We start from the raw sequence: 11,793 nt of genomic DNA, 5'->3' as shown, positions 1-11,793 counted from the left end.
AAACATTGATATACACTATAGTTTCAACGACATGCCCATGATCTTTTAAATCGAGAGGCCACAATGGTGTTTCGACAAAATGGCGCGGGCCAATTATCAACACTTGTCAACAATTTCCTCAATGATGTTTCAGCAATTCCCCAATGATCTTTCAAGGTCATTTGTTGACGTCGAGCAATAACGTTTCAATAACCTTTCAACAGTTTTTGTAAGGGTTGCAAGTGCAACCGATTGCACTATATCACAGTGACCACAAAGCAATGGTCACCATGGTGACCAAGCAAGAGAAATAAAAGACGAGAACAACAACGTCTGTATGTATCTTTATTCAATCAATATAATCATCACACAGTTCAGTTTCACTGGTCATCCTTCTTCACAGAGTGGAAGAAGGGCACAGTGCTTTTTTTCTCCATTTTCTAGTGCTGCTCCTCCCGCATGACCGTCTTACTGTGCCTACCCTCACCTGATATTTCTGTCATTTATTTCCTATATATTGCTGCATTTACTTAATCATAATAGACTTGTGAGTTAGGCTAGTTGTTGAGACATATCTTAGGGCGCGAACCTTACCTGGTGGTAAAAAATTTATCCGGAGCCCTGCAATAACGATCCTATATCACCACCTCCCATGAAGTTTTGAAACGTTAAACTACTTAATTTTATTAATTTTGTCTAGCACCTCGGAATCGCAACATCTCGCAGCAATAACTGCAACGATGCCGTCTCTACCATCGAACCCCTTCTTCTCCTTTTGAAGGCAGGGAGTTACTTTTAAGGCGAAGCTCTCTGTGCAAGTCCTCCTGCATTTCCTGACCGCGGTTGCCTGCTGGCTCGGTGCTGTCTTGCCGAAGAGCTCGGACGAAAAACGTCGCCATCTTTATTTCCCTCACGGATGCCTAGGCTCTTCGCCTTGTTTTCTAGAAAATTACTCAGTGACAAAACAAATTATGCCTAGATATTTTCGTCGCAACAAATACACGTCATCATCGGCACAACTCCTCTATACAGAAAACATTCCAACTTCAACTTGAACTCTATTCTTCTAGAGTACACTAGAAACGCCCTCCTAGGCTAAAGCTACCGTAAGCACCTTGACTGGACTCGGGAGGCGCGGTACATGATAGCGCGATAAAGCTACTACTATTTATTGTAAGTAATTAACAATTCTAGACAAACTAAAGCAATTGAAAACCTATTAAGCAGCCACAGTAAAATACGCTCTAAAAGTTAGAGAGGGTACCGCAGTAGTGAAGCGGCCGATTTACTCTTCAAAGCGTTGTTTTACTCTCTAAAAATGTCGAATGGAGTGAAATGCACTGTTTTCTCCGTCACCAAGGAGAGAGTGCAATGTGCTTTTCACTATCCCCTTCAGAGAGAGAGTAGAATGCCCGTTCTACTCTTGCGGCAATAGAGAACAAAACGTAGCGTAATCTTCTGCTTCAACTGTAGGAGGCTGGCCTCGAACATGGCGATGTATCAGCCTCGCGCGCTGAGCAAAGCACACACCGTTTTGCTTCTAAGAGAACAGGCAGCCACAGTTCAAAGGAACACGTAGCGAGCGCTCTACTTTTTCACTCGGAGTGTCTCCACCACGCGCGCGCTCAACGTCGCGGAACAACACAGCACCGGAGAAAGGCGATCCGTCCAGCGAGCAGCAACGAAGGCCATCCAAGGGAGATTGTGTGTCAGCCGTCTCGCGTCGCCTCGAAAACACGACAATCGTTCGTCATTCGTTGGAAATAACAACAAATCCTCCATGGTAAGCGAATTCTAACTCAGGTGTACATTCTGCGTATATGACATGCTATCGCCAAGAAGTCGTCGCGGCGCTTAGCCGACGCCATTGACAACGGACTTGGCATTGCGCGCTGTGTCGCTCAATGTCAATCGAAAAAGCCAGTCGTCGCGATAACTGCATGTGATTTTATCACTTACCGCTATCCGGAAGAGCTTTGAAAATCGCAAACGCTGTTAGAACCATGGTATATGTTCAATAAGACGCGAGGCGAGAGGACGCTTAAAATGTTTTGTTCACCAGCCCATTATTCCGAACCTATGCGGAGCGTGCTTAGCGTGCGTTTTATGTTTTTGAATTTATTCAGTTTGGCAGTCTACTGTGTACGGAACGCTGTTGAAATAAGGAGTCACGTTACAGAAGGCGTCATTTTGCAGGCGGCATGCTTTCGTTATGAATAAGCCGCGCGCTTCATGCACGGTGTCTCGCCTATCGGTAATCTGCGACCACTGAAGTTACGTGCAGCACCAGTGCTAGGTAGAAACTTTGCCGCAGGCGTTTAGCTGCATGCTGCAAGAGGTCAGGTGGGCGCGTTATCATGAACTTACTGAAAACGCATGAGGAATCCATGTTTTATGCTGAATAAAGTATAAACCCCAAATAAGCGATCTTGCGCGCGACAGCTACAAGCGATGCGATGGCTGTCGCATTCGCTCGTCGCCTACAAGGCCGCTATCTTGTACACGTTCGAAAAGCCGACGTTCACTTTCGCCTCACGCGATTGGACTATATTGGCCTAGGCCGCGATATCGGCGCAGCCTGGACAATGGCGCGAGGCGAAATCAAACGTCGGCTTTTCGAACGTGTACAAGATAGCGGCCCAAGTCGCACTCCGTCCGAGCGACGATTATGAGCGACGCCTCCCCGGTGTTGCCGGTATGAGGGCTGCAAACACGCGTCGAAACTAGCGTGATGCGTGCTTTAGTAATTTAAATTAACGTATTTTACTGTAAAGTGAAAGTAGCATAAAATATTTCCGAAGGTCTTGCAGTAGGTTCTTTTCCTTGCACGTGTAAAAATTCAATCGTTTGCTTGTTTCGCGCGACAATCGGTAGTGTTTGAGCGATGTACATCCAGTTCAGGCTTCGCGCTATTGGCTAGTCGCTCATAGCACTTCCGGGAGACGAGCAACGATTTCTAGATTTACAGACCCGAGCGATCTGCTCAAGCGACGGCTCGTTTTGTCGCCCGATGCTGTCGCTCATCGCCGTCGCGCACTAAATCGCTCTCATGGTGTTTAGCCCTAAGACTGAACTGTTTTTGGTCATGTATTCAAATGGTGTGATTATGTCTGATTTTAAGTCTCCTGTTGCGGTTTTCGAGCATGATGCGTATCTGAAAGGGTGCTTGTGTCTACGAACTCGTTGAATTTTCAAGCAGCGAGTTATGCATCGGCATCGAATATAACGGCTGATGCGTGTAATTACAATTTGATGGGTGCTTTGCATAGGCACACTGTTTTGGACATGCTTGTGTATTGGCTAATATGAGTTGGCGTTTCAGAGTTTTGGCAAATGAACAGCTCAATCACCCTTCCGCTGGGGATTACAAGCGCAATGTGTGCGTCTTGATACTGCATGGCAGATCAAAATGTGTTTATCACTTTAATATATTTAGTAGAGAAATAAAGTATCAAAATAAACGTTGCTTTAATTCTGTGTTACCAGTCGTCTTTCTTACACAAAAAAAAGAGTTGGTATAATAAACTAATAACTGCGGTCGATAACAGCAACCTTTACATGCCTTCAAGAATGTAAAATGCTAGATTTCAAACTACAGCAGTAGTCGAGTCTGTCAAAATGAACTCCATTGCGCACCTCATCAATGAAAATAAGTTCATGCCTTAGACGCAGACCGCAGTGAACTTTCTTGTTATTATTGAAATGTGGGTAAGCTTGCCATAACAAGCCTTGTTACCCTTTATTATAGGCACGTCTAGTCATATCCATTGAAGTGGAGGACGATATTTTCATCCCTACTTAGCATCATGTTTGCAGATATGATCCTCAAATTATGGCTTGAGCAGAGATGGTGCGGGGGGCACACTGGGCACGTGCTTAGAATGTGTCACAAGTGGTGTTTGCGACACACACTAATGACAGGCCTATGACATCTGACAATGACCAATATTCTATTGATTAGCAGGAGTATTTTAACATTGGTGGCGAACGAGGATGAACTGTCCGTTATTTCTTTTTTGTTTAAATATAAAAATTCATGTTAGTTCAGCAGTTGACTGTTGCAGTCATTTAGATGTTTCATATGCATTTCAGTAGGAAGGCTAATAGCTAAGACTTTCTTTTAGTGCCATGACCTTAACTGTCTTGATGTTGTTTACTCCATGTGCTCGTGCTGACTTTTGCACACGATATTTTTCAGGAACCCGCTTTATATAAGGTAAGAAAACAGCTGCAAGGACACAAGGATGTCAAAGAGCCAGCCCAGCGCGACTTCACGAAGTGCAGAGGAGCGCACGCCAAAGAATGAAAATACACTGCCATGCAATTTGGGCAAGAAAACTAGAATTTGGGTATATTGGGTGTACCATTTGACAAAATGTCAACAAAATCAATATACAGTATGTCGCACCAAGATGAAAATTCTTGCCTGCTCTAGGTAGTCATCTTAACATGGTATATTTACTGTAATGTCTCTAATTGGAAAGTCAAAATAAAGTATGCTCTGCGGAGACAAACACATAGTAGCAAGTGCCATTGAAAAGTTACAAATGTGTTTAAGAAAGAGCTGATTATTTGTGAGAAGTAACTGCCTTTTGTCTTGCCTCTCAACAGATATATCCGCGTGATAAGAAATAGTGGTACAATGAAATTGCATATTTGCTTAGTGACATGATACATACTTGCAATGAGCACGCTACCTGTGTTCACTGTAAAAATCAACAGCTCATGCTTGGCTAGGTGCTTACATACATTTAACAGCTTTAATAGCTTACATTTAACAGCATGTGAATGCAAGTGTGCAAATAGAAACCACTGTGATTCTGTATTGTAAATGCTGACATGAAGCAGGCAGGTTTTCATGTCTTCCTTTTTATCTATTTTTACCCTTAATTTTATAATTATAGCTTTCAGGTTCCAGAAAAGGGAAGCATTGGGAGAAGGGAATCCAATGTTTAATAAGTCATCGTTTACGTGCATCCTCATGACTCCAGTTCATTAGAACTGCTTGTGCCTCTTAAAGCGAAAGCAAGGAGCAATTAAGGCCTTTAACTGTGTACGCTGTGGTGCACACCTTACGTCTTAGAAGCCAGAGAGTCACTTAGAAATGAAAATTATTTTAAAAATGTTAAATTGTGGTTTCTTCAATCTACTCGCCAACGAAGTATGCTAGTAGAGGTAGGAATACGTTCAATGCAAAGCAGGCACGTACCCAGGGGGGGGCCCGGGGGGGCCCGGCCCCCCCCCCCCGAAATCATGTGGCATACCCCACCCCCTCTGTGAGGAGGAGTTGCCGTACTCTCTCTCAAAGAGGGTAGATATACTCTCGGAAAGAGAGCGAAATATGGGACAAGCACTTACTCCCTCAAAGAGGGTGCCAGGAACTCTCTTTGTTTTTAGAGTGTACTTATGGCCACTTTTCTAATCATTAGGCACCAATAAAACGCATACTTTCATTGTGCAAACAACAATAGCCTCTGTAAGATTATAGAGAACAGCTGAAGTCGCTTCTCGAGTTATATGGTGGTCGTTGGCGGCTTGTAAGCCGTCGTCTGGCCAAGCGTAGGTCGGCAGTATGCCTGTGTTGCAGGCCGGTTTGCATGGTGCCCACGATTGCCACCCACGCGCAAAAATTATGAAGAAAAGCAAGACAACGTAACAGTTGTCACATTGCGCAGTACAGGTGCGTGAGAGAACGTATGCGCGCTACAGTTTCCGTTGCCGTAAAAAATAAGCCAGGAACAAAATGAAAAATTCCTAGCGCTTCATTAACCGCTTCGCGGAAGCGATGGTTCACACACGTTCCAAATGTGCGTTGGATTTCGATGCCACAGAGCCACGCCTTCTGCAAGTGAAGGTTTGATTCATTCATTCAATCATTTACTTCTCATGTTGTCACGTTATCTCCGTCGTAGCTTGACGTTGAGTTTACAGGCCACATCTCCATTGCCGCCTCTCTCCTCGCACAGTTGGCACATGGCCTTGAGAACCGATTTTCTTAAGAGCCAAGCATAAAGCTTTTCGATGAGCAGGAAGAAAAAAACATCAACGCAGGTAAACATTAAACGTTCAAAGCGAAGTACACGTGTTCACTCCTGAAACGCTTTTAATAGAAAATAAATAAAGAGATAATCGTGCAATTTTTCTTTGGGTGGCCCCAGTGTCGACTACTGCGGAACGTGCATGAACGCTAAACAAAGTAGAAGTAAGTGAGAGTGGGCAGCTACTTGCCACGGCCAAGCAAGGTGAGTGCGAGCGCGGCGCAGCACAACACTCAATGGCGATCACGGCACGCAGCTCATTGCGCACCGATTAGGCGGCGGGATATTCAACCGGCCCCCGATTACGCAGCCCGTCGAAGACGGCTTTGTTGCGGAGGGGTGCGGCACGGGCAACGCGATGCAAGGCGCGCCTGGATTCGTGTGCTCGCGCCATCGGTCTGCTGCAAGTACCACCTCGGCACCAGCGCCTCAACAGCACTCACAAGCTCCGTTTCTATCCTATTAGCCCTTTCCCTCACACCGTAAATTATTATCTTTTGTTATGGTACCCTAAACGCCCTTTGGTAGGTATAGCGGCAAACACGAAATGCAAGAGAACAAACAAGCAGCAAGGTATTGAAAGCCAAGCTGCTTCGTTATCCGTCTTTCGCTTCGGTGTCGTTTTTGTATAGTATCAAACATTCAAACACAGTAAATGTGCCCTTTCAAGAGAACTACGCTTAGCCGCATTCCCGGCACTGCGTTAGGTAGGCAAGCATTTCCTGTCTCACCACACTTCTGTCTTCTGTAATATAAAAGTTACAGCCGAAACACTCTTGCGGGGAATGGTTCTGCTGCTGAGCGCTTTTGCCAACATATTAAAACACTGTACAACATATATATATATATATGCTGTGTCTTACCAGCACTCACGAATGGGGCCGCAACCTGGAGGCTTCCTGAAACGGGTTCTACATAAATTGAGGACGACACAACGAGCTATGGAAAGGAGAATAATGGGTGTAACGTTAAGGGATAAGAAAAGAGCAGATTGGGTGAGGGAACAAACCCGAGGTAATTAAACCTCAGTTGAAATCAAGAAATGGGCATGGGCAGGGCGTGTAATAAGGAGGGAAGACAACCGATGGTCATTAAGGGTTAAGGACTCGATTCCAAGAGAAGGGAAACGTAGCAGGCGGCGTCAGGAAGTTAGGTGGGCGGATGAGATTAAGGGACAACATGGCCGCAATTAGCACATGACCAGAGTCGCTAGAGAAGTATGGGAGAGTCCTTTGCCCTGCAGTGGGCACAGCCGGGCTGATGATATATCAGCCCGGCTATGCCCGGCTATAGGAAGGAGATAATAGGGTTGAAACAATATAGTAGAAGCATGAACCTTGAAATCCAAGGACTTCCGGTTGCAGCTAATGAGGACCTAGCCAAGGGTGTTGCGGACATTGCAAAATGTCTGGGCACAAGTGTTACTGACGGTGACATTGATGTAGTTAATCGTGTGCCTTCGAAAGATAAGAAGAAACCTAATGTTGTGGTAAAGTTCGTCTCAAGAACTACTCATGAAAAGTTGCTGTCAGCTGCTCGGAAGAAAACTCTGAAAGCAGATAGACTGGGATTTGACACAGACGACCTCTTGTGTATAAATGAACATTTGTGTGTCGAGAACAAGATGCTGCTGGGTAAAGCTCGAAAGCTCAAAAAGGATAAAAATTGGAAATACGTTTGGGTATCACAAGGAAAGATTTTGAAGCGCAAAATTGAGAACTCTTCAATACTGCATGTTACCTGTGAGGCTGACCTGGCGAAGGTCGCTTAAGTGTTTTTCTTAGCAGCACATGGACCACCGAAATAGAATGTTACTTGACAAGTATAACAACTGGAAACATATGAATATGACTTCTCTTGTTTGTGTTCTTCGGTATAAATATTTTGACACTTTGACATTTAAAACAGCTATTTACTGCTTCTTGATCTTTACCCTTGTTTCTGCCAGTGATACTAGACTAACCAATAATGAGGTTTGTAAATACCTGTGTGATGGCTGTACTAAGACAGTCTGTAGTGCCTTCTTCCTCGACGTAGATTTAACATTTACTGACTTTTATGCCATGCCCTGTAAAGTGTACGATTTGTGCACAGACGTGGGGAAAGAAATAGTTTCTGTGCCATGCTATAAGTTTGCCCATTGCAGTTTACATTGGCATTTCTTTTTCAAGGCTTCCTTCTTTAAACTCTTTTGGCTTCTTCGTATGGCGATAGTTAATAGACTGCAACATACCGCTTCTCCGAGATTATGACATCAATGAACTCTTCAAGTTATGATTTCTTGACACCTCACGATCTGAGCACACGTTATCAGACAAAAAGTGGTAATATTTCGTTTCTGCATCTGAATGCTCGATCAGAGCGAAACAAAAGCCATGATATATGTGCCTTTCTTTCCAGCTTTAGCTTTACGTTTGACGTTGTCATGATCTGTGAGACATGGTACGAAAGTCACTCTGCTGTTCTTAATCTGCCTGAATACTCCACATTTTTCCTTAACCGAAGCTCTAAGAGAGGTGCGGGAGTTGCGATGCTGTCAAAAATGTTTTTAAAATGCGAATTACTTGACAATTTCTGTGTTGTAACCGACGACTACGACGTGCTTACCCTAAAATCTAATTCCTTGCTTTTTACTGTCACCTACCGCCCACCCAGGGGAAGCAGTAACAAATTTCTCCATTTTATGGACGAGTACATCAGCTGGGTCAATGATAATAAATACACACTCATATTAGGCGAGGACATGAACATAAACTTGCTTGAAAAGTCAGCACTTCAACAAGAGTTCTATACTATACTAGATACCAACGCATTTTTTAATATCATAAATCAACCAACACGCAATACGCCCGAAATATCAACGTTACTAGACACCTTCATTACTAATGCATGTGATGAACTGTCAATATCCGGTGAACTGGCAGCTGATCTTAGTGATCACCTACCATTTTATTTAATTACAAATCTCACAGTTCCCCCTAACAAACCCGCAACAAGGTTTGCTACGCGTGTTCAAGACATAAACCAGACTACTTTACAGACGGTTTATGATAAACTGTCGCAAGTAAACTGGAGCAGCGTATATGAGGGAACCAATGTTGATGAAGCTTATGGTACTTTTAATTCCACCAAAAAGCAGCTGTATTGTGAGTCTTTTCCATACAAAACAAGAGTGCGAGCTTCGAAGGCGCGTAACCCGTGGATAACTAAGGAATGCCCAAAGGCTGTATGAATTAAAAAACATACTTTTTAAGCGCTTTCTAAAAACAAGAGATATTGACGATTTGAAGAAGTTTAAGGCTGCGAGAAATAAAGCTAACAGTATTAATCGGCAGGCCAAAAGAAACTATATGAGTAACCAATTTAACGACGAAGTAATAAAGCACTCCGATATTATTTGGACGAAGCTCAATAATTTGCTAAACTTAAAAGAGAGGACTGTAGTAGAAGAAATAGTCACACATCGCACTCACTTGTCCGGTTATCAACTAGCAGTTGCTTTCAATAATTTCTTCATGTCCATTGCACACGGCACGCAGCCCAACCAATACCTCAACAGCATGAGTCGAAAGGTTAGCGAAACCGCGTTTTTAACCCCTGTTCCAATTAACGAAGTTCTGTCGGTCCTACAATCGCTGAAAACTAGTAAAAGTAAAGACATTGACGACCTCCAAATATTGCCAGCGAAGTACGCATCGCACATACTTGCACCGATATTAGAACACATAATAAACTTGGCATTTTCCTCAGAAACTTTCCCGAAAAAGCTACAGGTTGCCAAGAATACCATAATTTTTAAAGGAGGAGACAAAAATAATTTCTCAAACTACCGACCTATGTCAATCTTGCCAGTTTTTTCGAAATGTTTTGAAAAGCTTTTACTAGTGTGCATTACAAGCTTTATTAACAAACACAAAGTCATATCAGCTTCCTAGTTTGGTTTTGTCGCAGGAAAATTAACAGAAAGAGCATTATTAACCATGAAAAAAATTACATTAGAGTCATTTGAAGAAAAAGAACTAACTCTCGGTGTTTTCGTGGATTTTTCCAAAGCATTCGACTCCATAAATCACAAAATGTTATTCCTTAAACTTGAGCACTATAGATTTCGCGGCACATTCCTTCAGCTTTTAATAACATATTTAGAGCAGCGCCAGCAACGGGTTGTAATTAACAATTATTCATCGCACTTTAGATCCATTCATTCTGGCGTGCCGCAAGGCAGTATTCTTGGACCTACACGCTTTAACATATATATTAACGACATTCTGAACATTGACAACAGCGCTAAATGTGTAACGTATGCAGATGACGTCAGCATAATTTTTAGGGCTAAAACACCTAATGACTTGGCATTAAACGCTAATGAAACTCTGCGCAAGTTGGTCGAATGGAGTACTGAATCTTTATTAAAAATTAACGGTACCAAATCTAAAGCTGTACTTTTTAGACCTAAAAACAAACCACTAGAACATTTACCTACACTAACGCTTGGTTTTCAAAGCATTGAAATAGCGGAGTCCGTAAAGTGCCTAGGTGTGACACTACAGTGTAATCTCTCATGGGACATGCACATCGACAACCTGGTTAAAAAACTTGTAAAATGCACAGGCATGTTATGCCGAGTCCGCCCTCTACTACCTCTGAGTGTTAGACTTTTAGTTTATAATACACTATTTTTATCTAACCTTTCATATTGTCATATGGTGTGGGGTACAACAACATGGTCAAATACATATAGGTTACAGAAAATACAGAAGGTCATTCGCATCATTGTGAATGCCCCGTTTAGTGCTCACACTCAACCTCTTTTTGAACCATTAAATGTAACACCAATAATGACCTATATAATTTATTGCTAAGTAAACTATATGAAAGAAAACGGAAAAATCATGACGCATTCTTTGATGACACAGCTGTCTTACGGCCAAAAGCTAATTACTACCCAACACGTAACAACGACGTCTGGTATGTGCCATCCTTTCGTACTTATTACGGGTCGTCAAATGCTCCGACATATAATTCCAACTCTTCTTAAACGGTGCAATGAGCGCTGCGGACCTAACGATACGGTTTTCTTTTTGCTTTTTGTTTTTACTGCAAGTTTGCGCCTCCTTTCTCCCTTTTTATTTTCTTATTGTTATTCTTCGTTTTGCATTCTTCAGTGTTCCTGAGCTTTTCGTGTTAATTCTGCTGCCTTCATTTATATGTTATTGCAAGAGGATGTTCACTAATCTTTATTGAATGTGATGTTTACCTACGCACTGTAGTCTTTTTTTATTGTTCTGTCCGTGTTCTGTTGCTGCCGGTTTTCATGTAGGGGGGTGCGCCCCTCTGTCAAGCCAGTCATAGGCTATTTGGGTGCACCCCTAACATCCCTGATGCTGAAATAAAGGTATTTGTATTTGTATTTGTATTTGTATTTATGCAAGTTCCACCTAGCAGGAAAGAACCAAAGCAATGTTCTTGACCGCCCCTTAGAGCCAAATAGGTTATTCTCTACATTTCGCGTACTTACATAAGTAGTTAATAATTATTAAACGTCAGAAATAATATATTCCGAGCAAGAGTGTTCATACGAAAATCGTAGGCCATCCGGCAAAATTGGCCATCGAGCTTCCTTTCGCACGTATTAACACATGCTACGTGAAAGTATTTATCCAGCCTCACCGAAATCCTTCCCTCCCCCCACAAAAGAAAGGAAATAAAAAAATGCACCGCGACTAGACGTTTGGCGCACCTGTCACGTTCAAGTTGGTGACAGCTCACGCTCTGA

This window comes from Dermacentor albipictus, chromosome 1, assembly GCF_038994185.2.
Source record: "Dermacentor albipictus isolate Rhodes 1998 colony chromosome 1, USDA_Dalb.pri_finalv2, whole genome shotgun sequence".
Taxonomy (NCBI): Eukaryota; Metazoa; Arthropoda; class Arachnida; order Ixodida; family Ixodidae; genus Dermacentor; species Dermacentor albipictus.
The sequence above is the reverse complement of the archived record's forward strand: the minus strand, read 5'-3'. Positions refer to the sequence as shown.